The sequence below is a fragment of the Bison bison genome, unplaced genomic scaffold (genome assembly GCF_000754665.1).
Source record: "Bison bison bison isolate TAMUID 2011002044 unplaced genomic scaffold, Bison_UMD1.0 scf7180017864356, whole genome shotgun sequence".
NCBI classification, from domain to species: domain Eukaryota; kingdom Metazoa; phylum Chordata; class Mammalia; order Artiodactyla; family Bovidae; genus Bison; species Bison bison.
This window is the reverse complement of record NW_011494928.1, coordinates 4,612,422-4,617,222: the sequence shown is the minus strand read 5'-3', so window position 1 is coordinate 4,617,222 and position 4,801 is coordinate 4,612,422. Positions and strand designations below refer to the sequence as shown.

The 4,801-nt window shown below is 36.9% G+C and overlaps 1 pseudogene; it reads right to left on the bottom strand.

Annotated features, from left to right (window-relative positions):
• LOC104999624 overlaps positions 1-4,801 on the bottom strand; it is a 96,325-nt pseudogene that overhangs the window by 18,842 nt on the left and 72,682 nt on the right.

Below are 4,801 nucleotides of genomic sequence, written 5' to 3'. Positions count from 1 at the left end.
CTGTATAATAGGTTCCAGTTTCATCCATCTCATTAGAACAGATTCACATTTATTCTTTTTAATGGCTGAGTAATACTCCATTGTGTATATGTACCACTGCTTTCTTATCCATTCATCTGCTGATGGGCATCTAGGTTGCTTCCATGTCCTGGCTATTATAAACAGTGCTGTGATGAACATTGGGGTACACGTGTCTCTTTCCCTTCTGGTTTCCTCAGTGTGTATGCCCAGCAGTGGGATTGCTGGGTCATAAGGCAGTTCTATTTCCAGTTTTTTAAGGAATCTCCACACTGTTCTCCATAGTGGCTGTACTAGTTTGCATTCCCACCAACAGGGTAAGAGGGTTCCCTTTTCTCCACACCCTACTCCAGCATTTATTGCTTGTAGACTTTTGGATTGCAGCCATTCTGACTGGAGTGAAATGGTACCTCATAGTGGTTTTGATGTGCATTTCTCTGATAATGAGTGATGTTGAGCATCTTTTCATGTGTTTGTTAGCCATCTGCATATCTTCTTCGGAGAAATGTCTATTTAGTTCTTTGGCCCATTTTTGGATTGGGTCATTTATTTTTCTGGAGTTGAGCTGTAGGAGTTGCTTGTATATTTGTGAGATGAGTTGTTTGTCCGTTGCTTCATTTGCTATTATTTTCTCCCATTCTGAAGGCTGCCTTTTCACCTTGCTAATAGTTTCCTTTGTTGTGCAGAAGCTTTTAAGGTTAATTAGGTCCCATTTGTTTATTTTTGCTTTTATTTCCAATATTCTGGGAGGTGGGTCATAGGGGATCCTGCTGTGATGTATGTCGGAGAGTGTTTTGCCTATGTTCTCCTCTAGGAGTTTTATAGTTTCTGGTCTTATGTTGAGATCTTTAATCCATTTTGAGTTTATTTTTGTGTATAGTGTTATAAAGTGTTCTAGTTTCATTCTTTTACAAGTGGTTGACCAGTTTTCCCAGCACCACTTGTTAAAGAGATTGTCTTTAATCCATTGTATATTCTTGCCTCCTTTGTCAAAGATAAGGTGTCCATATGTGCGTGGATTTATTTCTGGGCTTTCTATTTTATTCCATTGATCAATATTTCTGTCTTTGTGCCAGTACCATACTGTCTTGATGACTGTGGCTTTGTAGTAGAGCTTGAAGTCAGGTAGGTTGATTCCTCCAGTTCCATTCTTCTTTCTCAAGACAGCTTTGCTATTCGAGGTTTTTTTGTATTTCCATACAAATTGTGAAATTATTTGTTCTGGCTCTGTGAAGAATACCATTGGTAGCTTGATAGGGATTGCATTGAATCTATAAATTGCTTTGGGTAGTATACTCATTTTCACTATATTGATTCTTCCAATCCATGAACATGGTATATTTCTCCATCTATTAGTGTCCTCTTTGATTTCTTTCACCAGTGTTTTATAGTTTTCTATATATAGGTCTTTAGTTTCTTTAGGTAGATATATTCCTAAGTATTTTATTCTTTCCGTTGCAATGGTGAATGGAATTGTTTCCTTAATTTCTCTTTCAGTTTTCTCATTATTAGTGTATAGGAATGCAAGGGATTGGCTCATTTATTTTTCTGGAATTGAGCTGCAGGAGTTGCTTGTATATTTTTGAGATTAGGTGTTTGTCAGTTGCTTCATTTGTTATTATTTTCTCCCATTGTGAAGGCTGTCTTTTCACCTTGCTTATAGTTTCTTTTGTTGTGCAGAAGCTTTTAATTTTAATTGGATCCCATTTGTTTATTTTTGCTTTTATTTCCAATATTCTGGGAGGTAGGTCATAGAGGATCCTGCTGTGATGTATGTCAGAGAGTGTTTTGCCTATGTTCTCCTCTAAGAGTTTTATAATTTCTGGTCTTACATTTAGATCTTTAATCCATTCTGAGTTTAATTTTGTGTATGGTGTTAGAAAGTGTTCTAGTTTCATTCTTTTACAAGTGGTTGACCAGTTTTCTGAACACCACTTGTTAAAGAGATTGTCTTTTCTCCTGGCACAGAGAAAATGAATATGTAAAACCTTCTTACATAGTTCAATAATGCTTGTGGCATGACATGACATAGTAGCTTTCTAACTAAATCATGTTTTAAAGGCAAGAACAAGAATAAATTATTGTCAAACTCCTATATGTAGCAGTCATTTGATATAGTTAATTTATAAAGCATATTTTAAAACACACACACACACGACAGGGAACTTGAAGGAGAAAAGTTTCAAGGTGAGGACTTATACTCCTATCCTCCTTATGAAAGGTGAGGAGATTTACCTAACCAGTGAGTTTGGGAGAAGGAATTTCTCCCAAAGTGCTTGCTTGGTTCCAAATCTCTACTTTGAAAAGATGTATGTGCCCACAGCACCATGAACTTGGGTGTGCAGTAGGCAGCCTGTGTCTGGGATGGGGGTCAAGCATTTGCTTCCTCCTCTTAAGTGTCTGACTTAGGATGAAGTGTTCGGAGGCCCACTGTGACCACACAGCTAAAGCATGTACTCCAGTTTTACAGCTTTCAAGTACTAAGACCCAATGTAGATGCAGTGCTGTGAAAGAAACCTTAATTGCTCTCCTACGATGGCAAGAAGCCAAATGAGAAAACAGGTTGAGACTGCATTTAACAAGGGCTACTTTTCCGTGCATCACAAACATCAGGAAAACACCATTAAAACTATAAACCTGTGTGCACTGACTGAAATGGGTATTTTAATCACACTGATTGAACAGTGAAAACTGGTTGCAATTTAAAGACTCCCCATCATTGCTATCTTAGATATCATTCATCCAGGTGATGTCAAGGTAGAGATAAAGTGAGCATCATTTATAATGTTTAAATGTTTGAATTAACTACAAATCTAGAAATATTCTACAAATGCTCTGCAAGATTTTTTTTATTTAAAAACAATGCTATAGATAAAATAGCAATTAAAGAAAATGACAAAAATGTCATTTTTGTAAGAAACGACAAAATTTATGTAAGAAAATGACAAAAAATGTTAAGCTAAAACTAGAAATTAATGTTTTGGTTTAGTACTGTAAGTCTATTTAATTCATTAAAAAAATGATTTATCTAGGATTCCTTTAAACAAAAAGCATCTATATGTGGTTAGTGTTTAGATGCCAGTGATTCACTTATGCTTAGAGGCAGAAAAACTTCATTGGGTACAGCAGAGCTTGGAAATGATTATGAAACATTGCCAACTGAAATCAATTAGAAAGGAAGTGAAACATCTGAAAGAATACTTTTGGATACTAGGCAATAAGATTTCATTTCTAAAGTATAATTTAAATGCAGCTTTTCAAGAACTTTAATAATTTATTAAGTATCTCTTAAAATCAAGAACTCTGGGACAAAAAAAAATCATAAAATTTCTGTCCCCTTTATTAGCACAGCTAATTATGACTTTTACGTAATGTGCATTAAGTCAAATAAACAACTCAGAAGTTCACCAAATTAAAAACAAAGATCATTCATATCAGAAATCTGAAACCCAGTGGAAAAAATATAATAGAGCTAACCTTGGTCAAGTAAGTCTTCATACTGTTATTCAAATGGTGTGGAATTGAGGTAGAGAAACCTACATTTGTTCTTGGAGTAATATTTCCATTGAGCACTAAAGGATTATTGAAATTTCCAACACAAGGGGGTTCCAGGACTGGCCTCGTGCTAAGAGTGCTAAGTAAAGATTTGTTCTGCTCTTTCTCCACCTCAAGTTTGGTGCTGATCACTGTCAGCCTCTCATGTGTCCTGGGGAAGATGGAAAACATCAACTTAATGATTTGCATTTTTAAAGTTGCCATATAGTAAATGGAATTCCCAATAAACTGTTTGAACATTAAAAACACAGAGCAGACCTCCTGTAAACAGTGATAGTTGTAACCTTGTTCTAAGGAAGTACACATGTGTCTAGGGCTTTTCAAATAACAAGTCACAGTTGGGAGAGGAGAGAAAGGACATCAGAGAGAAAGGGAAGTGGCCTCACAGTGACACCTGCTGCCCTCTGGGACACACCTGTCTCCAGGAAACAGTTCAGGGATGAAGAAACACCCCATCCCACAAAGCCACTTTCAAGCATTTGTTTTCACCACCCTTGTATACACGTTCACTCACGACCTTGGAGAAATTAAGCTTTTGGCTCTGAGGAATCCTCTAGAGTCACAATCTAGAGGGGAGGACAAGAAAGTCAATGGGTGATTGAAAAGAGCTAAAACAACCCCAAGAACAATTACAAGTATCCCCTGCTTTTCCAAAGTTCCCTTTATGTTACTTCACTTCTAGGAAAGGTCTACGTCAGCATCTGTTTTTTGTTTGTTTTTTTTTTTTAATTTTATTTTATTTTTAAACTTTACAATATTGCATTAGTTTTGCCAAATATCGAAATGAATCCGCCACAGGTATACCCACGTTCCCCATCGTGAACCCTCCTCCCACCTCCCTCCCCTACCCTCCCTCTGGGTCGTCCCAGTGCACCAGCCCCAAGCATCCAGTACCGTGCATCGAACCTGGACTGGCGACTCTTTCCATACATGATATTATACATGTTTCAATGCTATTCTCCCAAATCTCCCCACCCTCTCCCTCTCCCACAGAGTCCATAAGACTGATCTATACATCAGTGTCTCTTTTGCTGTCTCGTATACAGGGTTATTGTTACCATCTTTCTAAATTCCATATATATGTGTTAGTATACTGTATTGTTTTTCTTTCTGGCTTACTTCACTCTGTATAATAGGTTCCAGTTTCATCCATCTCATTAGAACAGATTCAAATGTATTCTTTTTAAAGGCTGAGTAATACTCCATTGTGTATATGTACCACTGCTTT